The 17485-nt window shown below is 41.2% G+C and overlaps 11 non-coding genes across 11 annotated transcripts; all 11 read right to left on the bottom strand.

The window, feature by feature from the left end:
• Positions 1 to 2711: 2711 nt before the first annotated feature.
• Positions 2712 to 2783, bottom strand: TRNAT-CGU. The gene has a single exon. It is a non-coding gene; the product is annotated as a tRNA-Thr (tRNA).
• Positions 2784 to 4710: 1927 nt separating this feature from the next.
• On the bottom strand, positions 4711 to 4782 carry TRNAT-CGU. The gene has a single exon. It is a non-coding gene; the product is annotated as a tRNA-Thr (tRNA).
• A 574-nt stretch (positions 4783 to 5356) lies between these two features.
• Positions 5357 to 5428, bottom strand: TRNAT-CGU. Its single transcript has one exon. It is a non-coding gene; the product is annotated as a tRNA-Thr (tRNA).
• An 884-nt stretch (positions 5429 to 6312) lies between these two features.
• On the bottom strand, positions 6313 to 6384 carry TRNAM-CAU. The gene has a single exon. It is a non-coding gene; the product is annotated as a tRNA-Met (tRNA).
• Positions 6385 to 6647: 263 nt separating this feature from the next.
• TRNAT-CGU lies at positions 6648 to 6719 on the bottom strand. The gene has a single exon. It is a non-coding gene; the product is annotated as a tRNA-Thr (tRNA).
• A 4157-nt stretch (positions 6720 to 10876) lies between these two features.
• TRNAT-UGU lies at positions 10877 to 10948 on the bottom strand. Its single transcript has one exon. It is a non-coding gene; the product is annotated as a tRNA-Thr (tRNA).
• Positions 10949 to 12639: 1691 nt separating this feature from the next.
• On the bottom strand, positions 12640 to 12711 carry TRNAT-UGU. Its single transcript has one exon. It is a non-coding gene; the product is annotated as a tRNA-Thr (tRNA).
• A 1534-nt stretch (positions 12712 to 14245) lies between these two features.
• TRNAT-UGU lies at positions 14246 to 14317 on the bottom strand. Its single transcript has one exon. It is a non-coding gene; the product is annotated as a tRNA-Thr (tRNA).
• A 270-nt stretch (positions 14318 to 14587) lies between these two features.
• On the bottom strand, positions 14588 to 14659 carry TRNAT-CGU. The gene has a single exon. It is a non-coding gene; the product is annotated as a tRNA-Thr (tRNA).
• Positions 14660 to 16161: 1502 nt separating this feature from the next.
• TRNAT-CGU lies at positions 16162 to 16233 on the bottom strand. Its single transcript has one exon. It is a non-coding gene; the product is annotated as a tRNA-Thr (tRNA).
• A 978-nt stretch (positions 16234 to 17211) lies between these two features.
• TRNAT-UGU lies at positions 17212 to 17283 on the bottom strand. The gene has a single exon. It is a non-coding gene; the product is annotated as a tRNA-Thr (tRNA).
• Between the last annotated feature and the right edge of the window lie 202 nt (positions 17284 to 17485).

Below are 17485 nucleotides of genomic sequence, written 5' to 3' on the forward strand. Positions count from 1 at the left end.
CCAGCACACGCTGTATGCAGCTTCTGACAGCGTGGGAGACTGGAGGCTGGGCTTGCCGGTGGATGCCGGGTTCAGTTGAGTATTCAAAAAAATATATGTTTTATTTTATATTTCCGGGGACATAATTTGTCAGGGGATGGTCTCCTCAATCCGGGGACTGTCCCCAGAAATCAGGGATGAATGGTCAGCCTACACTAGGGAGCCCCCACTAGCCACCAGGGAGCCTCTACTGGCCACCACAGAGCCCCCACTAACCACCAGGGAGCTACCACAGAGCCACCACTAATTATTAGGGAGCCCCCACTGGCCACCACAGATCCCGCACTGACCAGCAGAGAGCCCGCACTGACCACCTGACAGTCCGCATTGGCCATCTGAGAGCCTAATTAGGGAGCCGCCTCTGCTGCACCCACACGCACCAGTGAAACTCTCTGGACCCCTGGTGTGAGCCCGCGCAACCCTCCTGATACCCTGAAGACATCAGGCGGCGAACCCAGAGCTTCATATCATTCTGCATTGCTGTAATATGTATTGCTGGGATTTGTAGTTCTCTATTGCTGATGTTATTCTGCATTGCTGTATAATGGTATTGCTGGGAAGTGTAGTTCTCTATAGCTGTTGGTAGTCTTCATTGCTGTGTCATGTATTATTGCTGGGATTTATAGTTCTCTATAGCTGATGCTGTTCTGCATTGCTGTATAATGGTATTGCTTGGAATTGTAGTTCTCTATAGCTGTTGGTAGTCATTATTGCTGGGATTTATAGTTCTCTATAGCTGATGGTATTCTGCATTGTTGTGTAATCGGGGGTGTGGAAATTTAAAAAAAAAGTACTTGTCCAAGGGCTTAAGTGGGGGGCGAATCTACTTGCCCTTCATGACAATCTACTCGTCCCAATACTAAAAAATAGTTTTTTCTGCCCCTCGCGCAAACATACCGCTAAGGAAAGGAAAAGGGTAGGAATTAAGGTTGGGCTCAATGTTCGAGCAGAACGTGAACGAGCAGTAGGTCATGTGTTCGCTGAGCGCCTTGCAAGGCACTGTGCCTTGTGAGGCCTGATTGGCTAGAGCCTTGCACCTGAACACCAGTGCACCAATGCACTCTATCCATTTTTTGCCCATTGTGAGAAAATAGCTTTCCATCAACAGTTGTTTAACTTAACAATGGCACTTATCTGAGTGAGGTCACACCTTCTAGAAAACTTGAGGTTTTTCACATTTACATTCTGTTTGTTTACCTGAGATTTGTATGTGTGTCTGAAATAATTATTCTTTAGATTATATATTTTACTGTGTATATATATATATGCAATACATACCTCCATGTTTAGGTATATCAATAACTAGAAGATCTTGAGCCTCCGCAAAGTGGGAGCATGGGACTTGAATATATCTATAATGACAGTGCCTCCACCCAGATGGGTCTTGTCTGTTACAAGTGGGACCCCCCAGATGAGAATAACCTTGTCCCCAGGCATGTTACTCACAGCTCCAGGTTCTTTTGCAGTGATGAGACAGATTTTAGACTTTGTTTTGTATCTTTGCAGCTCAGCTCTGACTACACTGCAATGCCATACCACTTGGCCACGGTGCCTGCTCTTGCTGTGCCTTTTGGTAGGATGTAGTAGGCCTATACATTGTACCACCTATATGTAGTATGTATACAGTGAAAGATGTGTCTACACAACTTGTTCCTGAATATTTTTTGTCTATCACCAGCTCTGAACCTGCCAGTTTTTTTTTTTTTACCTCAATTCTGTACTTTGGTTGAAAACTTTGTTCTAATGTTTTTGCTCCTCTAGTTTACAGCTTGAGTATGATTACACTACCACTTAATCCTCTGTGCATTTTACTGGTTAAACAAACTTGGTATTGTCCTCTTTTTTGCAGCGACCTCCATGTTTAGGTTTTTTTATGCAGGGATTATCATCTGGTGCTAAACCCTGAAGACCAGGTAAACAAAACACCATCATCCAGAACTGTGATGTCAACATGTACATACTGTAGGACAGCTAGGAAAGGTACAGATGGGAATTGAACCCATGATCTTTGGTTTACGAGACCAACACCTGACCCCTTGGCCACTGGACCCCTGACTGCGATGTGTTAATCACAATTTATTCATCCAGAAAGGTGTTGCTAAAGGTAAAGGGCCCATGAGCTCCGGTTTATAAGACCAATGTCTCACCACTTGGCCACTGTGCCTGCTCTTGCTGTGCCTTTGGGTCGGCTATATTAGGCCTATACATTGTACTACCTATATGTAGTATGCATTAAGTGAAATATGTGTATACACAAATTGTTCCTGAATATCTTTGTGTCCATCACCAGCTCTGAGCCTGCCAGTTTTTTACCTGAATTCTGTTTTCTTTTATTTTTGCTCCTTTAGTTGACAGCTTGAGTGTGATTATACCACCACTTCTGTTCATTTTATTGCCAGTCTTGTTAAATAAGCTTGGCATTGTCTTCTTTTGAGTAGTGACCTCCATGTTTAGGTTGGTCACTAATCACCACCAACCAGAAATGTGATGTCAAAGTGCACTTTATTGGTTAAACAAACTTGGTATTGTCCTCTTTTGTGCAGCGACCTCCATGTTTAGGTTTTTTTATGCAGGCATTATCATCTGGTGCTAAACCCTGAAGACCAGGTAAACAAAACACCATCATCCAGAACTGTGATGTCAACATGTACATACTGTAGGACAGCTAGGAAAGGTACAGATGGGGATTGAACCCATGATCTTTGGTTTACGAGACCAATGCCTTACCACTTGGCCACTGCACCTGCTTTTCTAATCCTTTTCAGTGGCCTATATTGGGCTGACAGGTTGTGTGCAGTGCTATAAATGTAATTGCACCTAATCTTCTTTTGCCATTCTGGTTTGAACACCTTGGCTTTGTCTTTCTTTAGAATTTGTTGCCTCCATGTTTAGATACATCATCCAGACATTATTATATTGTGCTGCTATGAGGGTCACTGAGTTCAGTTAAACACAATTTTCTCATTCAGATTGTCAAAGTGCATTATTCCTGACCGTCTTTTTTCAGGTCACAGCCCTGATCATGCTCATTTTTTAAACTCAATTTTGTACTTTGTTTTGGTGTCTTTGTTTCTTCAGTTTACAGCTCAACCATGACTACACTGCTAATCTTCTGCGCCTTTAGTTGCCGGTTTGGTTTAAGTTTGGTTGCAAGTCACAGCCCTGACCCTGCTAGTTTTTGTTTATCTTATTCCGTTCCCTAGCACCAGGGCCCTTTGTTCCTTAGCTCCACCACTGAGTGGGACCCCCCAGATGAGAATAACCTTGTCCCCAGGCATGTTACTCACAGCTCCAGGTTCTTTTGCATTGATGAGACAGATTTTGTACTTTGTTTTGTATGTTTGCAGCTCAGCTCTGACTACACTGCAATGCCATACCACTTGGCCACTGTGCCTGCTCTTGCTGTGCCTTTGGGTAGGCTATATTAGCCCTATACATTGTACCACCTGTATGTAGTAGTACAGTGAAAGATGTGTATACACAAATTGTTCCTGAATATCTGTTTGTCCATCATCAAATCTGAACATGCCAGTTTTTGTTTACCTCAATTCTGTACTTTGGTTGGAAACTTTGTTCTAATGTTTTTTTCTCTGGTTTACAGCTTGAGTCTGATTACACCACCACTTATCTGTGCATTTTATTGCCAGTCTGGTTTAACAAACTTGGCTTGGTTTTCTTTTGAGCAGTGAGCTCCATGTTTAGGTTTTTTTATGCAGGGTTTATCATCTGGTGCCAAACCCCGAAGACCAGGTATACAAACCACCACCAACCAGAAATGTGATGCCAAAGTGCAAAGATACGGTTGGGGATTGAACCCACAGTCTTCGGTTTATGAGAGCAACGCCTTACCACTTGGCCACTACCCCAGTGCTTTTTAGTGGATTTTGTTAGGCTGATACAGTGTAACAGTTGTGTGTAGTATGATAAATACTACACCTAATCTTCTTTTGTCAGTCTAGTTTAACAACATTGGCTTTGTCTTCCTTTTGGGTTGTTACTTTCATGTTTATGTTTTTTGATCTAATCATTATTATGTGGTGCTAAATCCAGGTGAATAAATCACCACAAACCAGAAAGGTCATGTCAAAGCATAAAGGTACAGATGGGGATTGAACCCATGATCTTTGGATTACGAGACCAACGCCTTACCACTTAGCCACTGCACCAGCTCTTGCAATGGTTTTCAGTGGGCTTTTTAAAGCTGATACATTGTATGAGTTGTGTGTAGTGTTTTCAATGTAATTACAACTAATCTTCTGTTGCCAGGCTGGTTTAATAACCTTAGGCCTATACATTGTACCGCCTATATGTAGTATGTATTCAGTGAAAGATGTGTATGCATAACTTGTTCCTGAATATCTTTTTGTCCATCACCAGCTCTGAACCTGCCAGTGTTTTACCTCAGTTCTATACTTTGGTTGAAAACTTTGTTCTAACGTTTTTGCTCCTCTAGTTTACAGCTTGAGTGTGATTACACCACCACTTATGCTTCTGTGCATTTTATTACCAGTCTGGTTGAACAACCTTGGCTTCATCTTCTTTTGAGCAGTGACCTCCATGTTTAGGTTTTTTTATGCAGGGATTATCATCTGGTGCTAAACCCTGAAGACCAGGTAAACAAAACATCATAATTGTCATGTCAACATGCACATACTGTAGAGCAGCTAGGAAAGGTACAGATGGGGATTGAACCCATGATCTTTGGTTTACGAGACCAACGCCTTACCACTTGGCCACTACACCCCTGGCTGAGAAGTCTTAATCACAATGTATTCAGCCAGAAAGGTGTTGCTAAAGGTAAAGGGCACATTGAGGTTATTGTAGGCACATATAGAGATTAAACCCATGAGCTCCGGTTTATAAGACCAATGTCTCAGCACTTGGCCACTTTGGATCGGCTATATTAGGCCTATACATTGTACCACCTATATGTAGTATGTATTAAGTGAAATATGTGTATACACAAATTGTTCCTGAATATCTTTGTGTCCATCACCAGCTCTGAGCCTGCCAGTTTTTTTACCTGAATTCTGCACTTTCCATGAAAAATGTTTTCTTTTATTTTTGCTCCTTTAGTTGACAGCTTGAGTGTGATTATACCACCACTTCTGTTCATTTTATTGCAAGTCTGGTTAAACAAGCTTGGCATTGTCTTCTTTTGAGTAGTGACCTCCATGTTTAGGTTTTTTAATCCAGGTATTGTCATCTGGTGCTAAAACCTTATGTTCACTAAGACCACCAACCTGCTAAAACCTGATGGTCACTAAGACCAGATGAACAAATCACCACCAACCAAAAATGTGATGTCAAAGTGCAGGGGTACAGATGGGGATTGAACCCATGATCTTTGGTTTACGAGACCAACGCCTTACCACTTGGCCACTGCACCTGCTCTTCTAAATCCTTTTCAGTGGCCTATATTGGGCTGACAGGTTGTGTGCAGTGCTTTAAATGTAATTACACCTAACCTTCTTTTGCCATTCTGGTTTGAACACCTTGGCTTTGTCTTTCTTTAGATTTTGTTGCCTCCATGTTTAGATACATCATCCAGACATTATTATATTGTGCTGCTATGAGGGTCACTGAGTTCAGTTAAACACAATTTTCTCATTCAGATTGGTTTTTGTAAAGTTGAAGTACACGTTGAGATTAACATTGACACGGAGTGGGTTGAACACATGAGCTTTGGTTTACAAGACCAACACCTCACCACTTGGCCACTGCACCTGCTGCTATAGGGATATCATTGAGGCATTATAATCTGATGATATGTCCTGATGGTGACTGAGCCCCGTTAATCACAATTTAATCATCCAAACATTAAGATTATTGTAGCCACAGATGGAGATTAAACCCATGATCTCTGGTTTAAGACCAAAGCCTTACCACTTGGCCACAATGCCTGCTCTTGCTGTGCCTTTGGGTAGGCTACATAAGGTCCATACATTATACCACCTATATGTAGTATGTATTAAGTGAAAGATGTTTATACACAAATTGTTCCTAAATATCCTTTTTGTCCATCACCAGCTCTGAACATGCCAGTTTTTTACCTCAATTCTGCTCATTCAATGAAAATGTTTTTTTGCTCCTCTAGTTAATAGGCTTGAGTCTGATTATACCACCACTTCTGCTCATTTTATTGCCAGTCTGGTTCAACATCCTTGGCTTTGTATTCTTTGAGTAGTGACCACTATGTTTAGGTTTTTTTTATCAAATCTTGAAGGCCACTAAGACCATGTGAACAAATCACCACCAACACTGAAGTGTGACGGGAACAGATGGGAATTGAACCCACAATCTTTGGTTTATGAGACCAACGCCTTACCACTTGGCCACTGCACCTGCTCTTGCTGTGCTTTTCAGTGGGCTTTTTGAAGCTGATACAGTGTAACAGTATTTTACATCTAATTACACCAAATGTTCTGTTGCCAGTCTGGTTCAATAACCTTGGCTTTGTCCTTCTTTTTGAGTTATCTCCATGTTTAGGTGTATCATCCAGACATGATCATCATGTGCTAAATGCTGAGAGTCACTGAGTCCAATAAAAAAAAATTGAATTATCGAGAAAGGTGATACTAAAGATGAAGTACACATTGAGGTTACTCAGGTACAGATGGGGATTGAACCCATGATCTTTGGTTTACGAGACCAACACCTTACCACTTGGCCACTGCACCTGTTTTGGTGTCTTTACTTCTTCAGTTTACAGCTCAACTATGACTACACTGCTAATCTTCTGCACCTTTAGTTGCCGGTCTGGTTTAAGTCTAGTTGCAAGTCACAGCCCTCACCCTGCTAGTTTTCTTTTTATCTGAGTCAGGTCCCTAGCTTCCTCTCCTGTAAAGAAAACAGCGAGCAGCACAGTAGTGACCTCACCAAATCTAGTGAGACTAGCAGTCAGAGACTGTGGTTCCTTAGATCTCACACTGCAGGTATACAGGTATGAGTGTGTAGGTATAGAAGCATCTAGGCCCCCTCACATACCAGGAAGTGGTCTGCCATTTTTCAGGAGAAATTAAAAACTTTTGATTGAACCTATATTCCTCCAGTTTGAATTTTATTACACCACTACCCAACGTTCTATTGTTGCCAGGCTTATCAACTTTGGCTTTGAGTTATTACCGCCATGCTTAGGTATATCAACCCACTAGGTAACTAGAAGATCTTGAGCCTCCGCAAAGTGGGAGCATGGGACTTGAATATATCTATAATGACAGTGCCTCCACCCAGCTGGGTCTTGTCTGTTACGAGTGGGATCCCCCAGATGAGAATAACCTTGTCCCCAGGCATGTTACTCACAGCTCCAGGTTCTTTTGCAGTGATGAGACAGATTTTGTACTTTGTTTTGTATGTTTGCAGCTCAGCTCTGACTACACTGCAACGCCATACCACTTGGCCACTGTGCCTGCTCTTGCTGTGCCTTTGGGTAGGCTATATTAGGCCTATACATTGTACCACCTGTATGTAGTAGTACAGTGAAAGATGTGTATACACAAATTGTTCCTGAATATCTGTTTGTCCATCATCAAATATGAAGTTTGTTTACCTCAATTCTGTACTTTGGTTGGAAACTTTGTTCTAATGTTTTTTCTCTGGTTTACAGCTTGAGTCTGATTACACCACCACGTATCCTTCTGTGCATTGTATTGCCAGTCTGGTTTAACAAAATTGGCTTTGTTTTCTTTTGAGTAGTGACCTCCATGTTTAGGTTTTTTATGCACAGTTTATCATCTGGTGCTAAACCCTGAAGACCAGGTATACAAACCACCACCAACCAGAAATGTGATGCCAAAGTGCAAAGATACAGTTGGGGATTGAACCCACAGTCTTTGGTTTATTAGAGCGACGCCTTACCACTTGGCCACTACCCCTGTGCTTTTTAGTGGTTTTTGTTAGGCTGATACAGTGTAACAGTTGTGTGTAATATGATAAATACTACACCTAATCTTCTTTTGTCAGTCTAGTTTAACAACATTGGCTTTGTCTTCCTATGGGACTTGAATATATCTATAATGACAGTGCCTCCACCCAGCTGGGTCTTGTCTGTTACGAGTGGGATCCCCCAGATGAGAATAACCTTGTCCCCAGGCATGTTACTCACAGCTCCAGGTTCTTTTGCAGTGATGAGACAGATTTTGTACTTTGTTTTGTATGTTTGCAGCTCAGCTCTGACTACACTGCAACGCCATACCACTTGGCCACTGTGCCTGCTCTTGCTGTGCCTTTGGGTAGGCTATATTAGCCCTATACATTGTACCACCTGTATGTAGTAGTACAGTGAAAGATGTGTATACACAAATTGTTCCTGAATATCTGTTTGTCCATCATCAAATATGAAGTTTGTTTACCTCAATTCTGTACTTTGGTTGGAAACTTTGTTCTAATGTTTTTTCTCTGGTTTACAGCTTGAGTCTGATTACACCACCACGTATCCTTCTGTGCATTGTATTGCCAGTCTGGTTTAACAAAATTGGCTTTGTTTTCTTTTGAGTAGTGACCTCCATGTTTAGGTTTTTTATGCACAGTTTATCATCTGGTGCTAAACCCTGAAGACCAGGTATACAAACCACCACCAACCAGAAATGTGATGCCAAAGTGCAAAGATACAGTTGGGGATTGAACCCACAGTCTTTGGTTTATTAGAGCGACGCCTTACCACTTGGCCACTACCCCTGTGCTTTTTAGTGGTTTTTGTTAGGCTGATACAGTGTAACAGTTGTGTGTAATATGATAAATACTACACCTAATCTTCTTTTGTCAGTCTAGTTTAACAACATTGGCTTTGTCTTCCTTTTTGTTACTTTCATGTTTAGGTTTTTTGATCTAATCATTGTTATCTGGTGCTAAAGCCCAAAGGCCACTAAAACCAGGTGAACAAATCACCACCAACCAGAAATGTCATGTCAAAGCATAAAGGTACAGATGGGGATTGCTGTTACCCAGTGGACCACTACAATTTGTGCATCTTACACCACCCACATTCAAGCCTTCATTGGGGCAACACCCCAATTGAACCCATGATCTTTGGTTTACGAGACCAACGCCTTACCACTTGGCCACTGCACCAGCTCTTGCAATTGATTTTTGGGTTTTTGGGTTTTTGGGCTTTTGGGCTTTTGGGCTTTTTAAAGCTGATACATTGTATGAGTTGTGTGTAGTATTTTAAAGGTAATTACATCTAATCTTCTGTTGCCAGGCTGGTTTAATAACTTTAGGGTTAGGGCTACACCTATGTGTCGTATGTATACAGTGAAAGATGTGTATGCACAACTTGTTTCTGAATATCTTTTTGTCCATCACCAGCTCTGAACCTGCCAGTGTTTTACCTCAGTTCTATACTTTGGTTGAAAACTTTGTTCTAACGTTTTTGCTCCTCTAGTTTACAGCTTGAGTGTGATTACACCACCACTTATCCTTCTGTGCATTTTATTACCAGTCTGGTTGAGCATCCTTGGCTTCGTCTTCTTTTGAGCAGTGACCTCCATGTTTAGGTTTTTTTTTAATGCAGGGATTATCATCTGGTGCTAAACCCTGAAGACCAGGTAAACAAAACATCATAATTGATAAATGTCGTGTCAACATGTACGTACTGTAGAGCAGCTAGGAAAGGTACAGATGGGGATTGAACCCATGATTGAACCAAGTTCCAGGTTCTTGTGCAGTGATGGGACAGATCAAAGTCCATTGATGCCTTTTTGAATATTTATTTAGAATAGTAGAACTGAAGCAAGGAAGGGTTGGAATACCCAAAAAGAAGGTATTTTTGCAGGGATTATCATCTGGTGCTAAACCCTGACGACCAGGTAAACAAAACACCATTATCCAGAACTGTGATGTCAACATGCACATACTGTAGAGCAGCTAGGTAAGGTACAGATGCGAGTTGAACCCATGACCTTTGGTTTACGAGACCAACGCCTTACCTCTTGGCCACTGTACCCCTAACTGAGAAATATTAATCACAATTTATTCATCCAGAAAGGTGTTGCTAAAGGTAAAGGGCACATTGAGGTTATTGTAGGCACATATAGAGATTAAACCCATGAGCTCCGGTTTATAAGACCAATGTCTCAGCACTTGGCCACTGTGCCTGCTCTTGCTGTGCCTTTGGGTAGGCTATATAAGGCCCATACATTGTACCACCTATATGTAGTATGTATTAAGTGAAAGATGTTTATACACAAATTGTTCCTAAATATCCTTTTTGTCCATCACCAGCTCTGAACATGCCAGTTTTTTACCTCAATTCTGCTCATTCAATGAAAATGTTTTTTTGCTCCTCTAGTTAATAGGCTTGAGTCTGATTATACCACCACTTCTGCTCATTTTATTGCCAGTCTGGTTTAACTTCCTTAGCTTTGTCTTCTTTTGAGTAGTGACCTCCATGTTTAGGTTTTTTGATCTAATCATTATCATCTGGTGCTAACCCCTGAAGGCCACTAAGACCAGGTGAACAAATCACCATCAATGCTTGAAGGCACAGATGGGAATTGAACCAGAAAGGTTGAACCAGAATTGAACCCACAATCTTTGGTTTACAAGACCAACGCCTTACCACTTGGCCACTGCACCTGCTTTTACTATGATTTTCTGTGGGCTTTTTGAAGCTGATACATTGTAACAGATGTGTGCAGTATTTTAAATGTAATTACACCTAATGATCTGTTGCCAGTCTTGGCTTTGTCTTCCTTTTAAGTTGTTACCTCCATGTTTAGGTATATCATCCAGGCATGATCATCATGTGCTAAATGCTGAGAGTCACTGAGTCCAATAAAACAAAATGTAATCATTCAGAAAGGTGATGCTAAAGATGAAGTACACATTAAGGTTACATAGGTACAGATGGGGATTGAACCCATGATCTTTGGTTTACAAGACCAACACCTTCCCACTTGGCCACTGCACCTGATAGTTGGTGAGCATATATGCAAATTATTCCTTAATTCCTGACTGTCTTTTTTCAGGTCACAGCCCTGATCACGTTCATTTTTTAAACTCAATTTTGTACTTTGTTTTGGTGTATTTGCTTCTTCAGTTTACAGCTCAACTATGACTACACTGCTAATCTTCTGCACCTTTAGTTGCCGGTCTGGTTTAAGTCTAAATGCAAGTCACAGCCCTGACCCTGCTAGTTTTTGTTTATCTAATTCCGGTCCCTAGCTTCCTCTCCTGCAAAGAGAACAGCGAGCAGCACAGTAGTGACCTCACCAAATCTGGTGAGACTAGCAGTCAGAGACCGTGGTGCCTTATATCTCACACTGCAGGTATACAGCTATGAGAGTGTAGGCATGGAAGCATCTAGGCCCCCTCACATACCAGGAAGGGGTCTGCCATTTTTCAGGAGAAATTAAAAACTTTTGATTGAACCTTTATTCCTCAAGCTTGAATTTAATTACACCGCTACCTAACCTTCTATTGTATCCAGGCTTATCAACTTTGGCTTTGAGTTATTATTACCTCTATGTTTAGGTATATCAACCCACCTGTAGGTAACCAGAAGATCTTGAGCCTCTGCAAAGTGGGAGCATGGGACTTGAATATACTGTATCTATAATGACAGTGCCTCCACCCAGTTGGATCTTGTGTGTTACAAGTGGGTTTACGAGACCAACACCTTACCCCTTGGCCACTGCACCCCTGATGAATAACTTGTGATTTATTGATTGAAAACTTTTTTTTTTTTAACTTGGCTTTGTCTTCTTTTGAGAAGTGACCGCCATGTTTAGGTGTTGTGATGTAATCATTATCATCTGGTGCTAAACCCTGAAGGCCACTAAGACCAGGTGAACAAATCACCATGAATACCAAAGTACAAAGGTACAGATGGGGATTGACCCATGATCTTTGGTTTACGAGACCAACGCCTTACCACTTAGCCACTGCACCTACTCTTGTGATGCTTTTCAGTGGCCTTTTTGAAGCTGATACAATGTAACAGTATTTTAAATGTAATTACACCTAATCTTCTGTTGCCAGTCTGGTTTAATAACCTTGGCTTTGTCTTCCTTTTGAGTTGGTATCTCCATGTTTAGGTATATCATCCAGGCATGATCATCATGTGCTAAATGCTGAGAGTCACTGAGTCCAATAAAACAACATTTAATCATCCAGAATGGTGTTGCTAAAGATGTATGAGTTGTGTGTAGTGTTTTAAATGTAATTACAACGAATCTTCTGTTGCCAGGCTGGTTTAATAACCTTAGGCCTATACATTGTACCGCCTATATGTAGTATGTATTCAGTGAAAGATGTGTATGCACAACTTGTTCCTAAATATCTTTTAGTCCATCAGCAGCTCTGAACCTGCCAGTGTTTTACCTCAGTTCTATACTTTGGTTGAAAACTTTGTTCTAATGTTTTTGCTCCTCTAGTTTACAGCTTGAGTGTGATTACACCACCACTTATCCTTCTGTGCATTTTATTACCAGTCTGGTTGAGCATCCTTGGCTTCATCTTCTTTTGAGCAGTGACCTCCATGTTTAGGTTTTTGTTATGCAGGGATTATCATCTGGTGCTAAACCCTGAAGACCAGGTAAACAAAACATCATAATTGTTAAATGTCATGTCAACATGCACATACTGTAGAGCAGCTAGGAAAGGTACAGATGGGGATTGAACCCATGATCTTTGGTTTACAAGACCAACGCCTTACCACTTGGCCACTGCACCCCTGGCTGAGAAGTCTTAATCACAAGGTATTCAGCCAGAAAGGTGTTGCTAAAGGTAAAGGGCACATTGAGGTTATTGTAGGCACATATAGAGATTAAACCCATGAGCTCCGGTTTATAAGACCAATGTCTCAGCACTTGGCCACTTTGGATCGGCTATATTAGGCCTATACATTGTACCACCTATATGTAGTATGTATTAAGTGAAATATGTGTATACACAAATTGTTCCTGAATATCTTTGTGTCCATCACCAGCTCTGAGCCTGCCAGTTTTTTACCTGAATTCTGCACTTTCAATGAAAAATTTTTTCTTTTATTTTTGCTCCTTTAGTTGACAGTTTGAGTGTGATTATACCACCACTTCTGTGCATTTTATTGCAAGTCTGGTTAAACAAGCTTGGCATTGTCTTCTTTTGAGTAGTGACCTCCATGTTTAGGTTTTTTAATCCAGGTATTGTCATCTGGTGCTAAAACCTGATGTTCACTAAGACCACCAACCTGCTAAAACCTGATGGTCACTAAGACCAGATGAACAAATCACCACCAACCAAAAATGTGATGTCAAAGTGCAGGGGTACAGATGGGGATTGAACCCATGATCTTTGGTTTACGAGACCAACACCTTACCCCTTGGCCACTGCACTTGCTCTTCTAAGCCTTTTCAGTGGCCTATATTGGGCTGACAGGTTGTGTGCAGTGCTATAAATGTAATTGCACCTAATCTTCTTTTGCCATTCTGGTTTGAACACCTTGGCTTTGTCTTTCTTTAGAATTTGTTGCCTCCATGTTTAGATACATCATCCAGACATTATTATATTGTGCTGCTATGAGGGTCACTGAGTTCAGTTAAACACAATTTTCTCATTCAGATTGGTTTTTGTAAAGTTGAAGTACACGTTGAGATTAACATTGACACGGAGTGGGTTGAACACATGAGCTTTGGTTTACAAGACCAACACCTCACCACTGCTCCTGCTGCTATAGGTATATCATTGAGGCATTATAATCTGATGTTATGTCCTGATGGTGACTGAGCCCCGTTAATCACAATTTAATCATCCAAACATTAAGATTATTGTAGCCACAGATGGAGATTAAACCCATGATCTCTGGTTTAAGACCAAAGCCTTACCACTTGGCCACTGTGCCTGCTCTTGCTGTGCCTTTGGGTCAGCTATATAAGGTCCATACATTGTACCACCTATATGTAGTATGTATTAAGTGAAAGATGTTTATACACAAATTGTTCCTGAATATCTTTTTGTCCATCACCAGCTCTGAACATGCCAGGTTTTTACCTCAATTCTGCTCTTTCAATGAAAATGTTTTTCTTGCTCCTCTAGTTGATAGGCTTGAGTCTGATTATACCACCACTTCTGTGCGTTTTATTGCCACTCTGGTTCAACATCCTTGGCTTTGTATTCTTTTGAGAAGTGACCTCCATGTTTAGGTTTTTTGATCTAATCATTATCATCTGGTGCTAAACCCTGAAAGCCACTCAGACCAGGTGAACAAATCACCATCAAAGAGTAAAGGTACAGATGGGGATTGAACCCTTGATCTTTGGTTTACAAAACCAACGCCTTACCACTTGGCCACTGCACCTGCTCTTGTGGTCCTTTTCTGTGGGCTTTTTGAAGCTGATACATTATAACAGTTGTGTTTAGTATTTTAAATGTAATTACACCTAATCTTCTGCTGCCAGTCTGGTTTAATAACATTGGCTTTGTCTTCCCTTTAAGTTGTTTTCTCCATGTTTAGGTATATCATCCAGGCATGATCATCATGTCCTAAATGGTGAGAGTCAATGAGTCCAATAAAACAAAATGTATCCAGAAAGGTGATACTAAAGATGAAGTACACTTAAGGTTACATAGGCACAGATGGGGATTGAACCCATGATCTTTGGTTTACGAGACCAACGCCTTACCACTTGGCCACTGCGCCTGATAGTTGTTGAGCATAAATGCAAATTATTCCTGACCGTCTTTTTTCAGGTCACAGCCCTGATCACGCTCATCTTTTAAACTCAATTTTGTACTTTGTTTTGGTGTCTTTGTTTCTTCAGTTTACAGCTCAACCATGACTACACTGCTAATCTTCTGCGCCTTTAGTTGCCGGTCTGGTTTAAGTCTAAATGCAAGTCACAGCCCTGACCCTGCTAGTTTTTGTTTATCTAATTCCGGTCCCTAGCTTCCTCTCCTTCAAAGAGAACAGCAAGAGAACAGCGAGTAGCGCAGTAGTGACCTCACCAAATCTCACTCCAAATCTGGTGAGACGAGCAGTCAGAGACCGTGGTGCCTTAGATCTCACACTGCAGGTATACAGCTATGAGTGTGTAGGTATAGAAGCATCTAGGCCCCCTCACATACCAGGAAGTGGTCTGCCATTTTTCAGGAGAAATTAAAAACTTTTGATTGAACCTATATTCCTCCAGTTTGAATTTTATTACACCGCTCCCTAACCTTCTATTGTTGCCAGGCTTATCAACTTTGGCATTGAGTTATTATTACCTCCATGTTTAGGTATATCAACCCACCTGTAGGTAACTAGAAGATCTTGAGCCTCCGCAAAGTGGGAGCATGGAACTTGAATATATCTATAATGTGCCACCACCCAGCTGGGTCTTGTCTGTTACAAGTGGGACCCCCCAGATGAGAATAACCTTGTCCCCAGGCATGTTACTCACAGTTCCAGGTTCTTTTGCAGTAATGAGACAGATGAAAATCCATTGATGCCTTTTTGAATATTTATTTAGAATAGTAGAACTGAAGAAAGGAAGGGTTGGAATACCCAAGAAGGCAGTAATAGTAGTAAATCCTCGTATTCAATGAAGTGTGTGTGTACACAAATTGTTCCTGAACCCTCTCGGCTTTCTAAAATCAATTTTGTACTTTGTTTTGTATGTTTACAGCTCAGCTCTGACTACACAGCAACGCAATACCACTTGGTCACTGTACCCCGTTAATCACAATTTAATCATCCAAACATTGAAGTTATTGTAAGCACAGAAGGGGATTAAACCCATGATCTCTGGTTTAAGACCAACGCCTTACAACTTGGCCATTGTGCCTTTAGGTCAGCTATATTAGGCCTGTACATTGTACCACCTATGTGTAGTATGTATACAGTAAAAGATGTATATACACAAATTGTTCCTGAATATCTTTTTGTCCATCACCAGCTCTGAACCTGCCAGTCTTTATTACCTCAATTCCGTACTTTAAATGAAAACTTTTTTCTCGCTCCTCTAGTTGACAGCCTGAGTCTGATTCTACCACCACTTATCCTTCTGTGCATTTTATGGCCAGTCTGGTTTAACATCCTTGGCTTTGTCTTCTTTTTAGTAGTGACCTCCATGTTTAGGTTTTTTGATCTAATCATCATCATCTAGTGCTAAACCCTGGAGGCCACAAAGACCAGTGGAACAAATCACCATCAAAGTGTAAAGGTACAGATGGGGATTGAACCCATGATCTTTGGTTTACGAGACCAACGCCTTACCACTTGGCCACTGTACCTACTCTTGCTGTTCTTTTCTGTGGGCTTTTTGAAGCTGATACAGTGTAACAGTTGTGTGCAGTATTTTAAATGTAATTACATGAAAAGTTCTGCTGCCAGTCTGGTTTAATAACCTTGGCTTTTGTCTTCCCTTTAAGTTGTTATCTCCTTGTTTAGGTATATCATCCAGGCATGATCATCATGTACTAAATGCTGAGAGTCACTGAGTCCAATAAAACAAAATTAAATCATCCATAATGGTGATGCTAAAATGAAGAACACATTAAGGTTACATAGGCACAAATGGGAATTGAACCAACGATCTTTGGTTTACGAGCCCAATGCCTTACCACTTGGCCACTGCACCTGATAGATAGTGTATATGCAAATTATACCTGACCATCTTTTTTCAGGTCACAGCCCTGATTACGCTCATTTTTTAAACTCAATTTTGTACTTTGTTTTGGTGTCTTTGTTTCTTCAGTTTACAGCTCAACCATGACTACACTGCTAATCTTAGTTGCTGGTCTGGTTTAAGTCTGGTTGCATGTCACAGCCCTGACCCTGCTAGTTTTCTTTTTATCTAAGTCAGGTCCCTAGCTTCCTCTCCTGCAAAGAGAACAGCGAGCAGCACAGTAGTGACCTCACCAAATCTGGTGAGACTAGCAGTCAGAGACCGTGGTGCCTTATATCTCACACTGCAGGTATACAGCTATGAGTGTGTAGGTATAGAAGCATCTAGGCCCCCTCACATACCAGGAAGTGGTCTGCCATTTTTCAGGAGAAATTAAAAACTTTTGTTTGAACCTTTATTCCTCCAGTTTGAATTTTATTACACCGCTACCTAACCTTCTATTGTTGCCAGGCTTATCAACTTTGGCTTTGAGTTATTACTTCCATGTTTAGGTACATCATCCAGGCATGAACATTTGATGATAAGACTTAAGGGCACTAAATCCCACTTCAGCTGTCGGGAAAGGTATAGCACATGTAAACATAGACACAGATGGGGAATGAACCCATGATCTTTGGTTTACAAGACCAACGCCTTACCACTTGGCCACTGTGCCCTCCTATGCTGGTTATTTGGATGGGCTCAATAAACCAATACAGTGTACTACCTGTGTGCAGTATATATTCAGTGAAATCTACAGTATATACACATTGTCCCTGACTATCTTTTTGCAAGTCACACTCCCTGTCTGTTTTTTTTTTCTACACCAGATCTTACTTTAGCTAACCTTGTGTAGTCCTCTTTGTGTGTGTGTGGGG

This window comes from Nanorana parkeri, unplaced genomic scaffold (assembly GCF_000935625.1).
Source record: "Nanorana parkeri isolate BGI_ZX_2015 unplaced genomic scaffold, ASM93562v1 scaffold2144, whole genome shotgun sequence".
In the NCBI taxonomy this organism is placed as follows: domain Eukaryota; kingdom Metazoa; phylum Chordata; class Amphibia; order Anura; family Dicroglossidae; genus Nanorana; species Nanorana parkeri.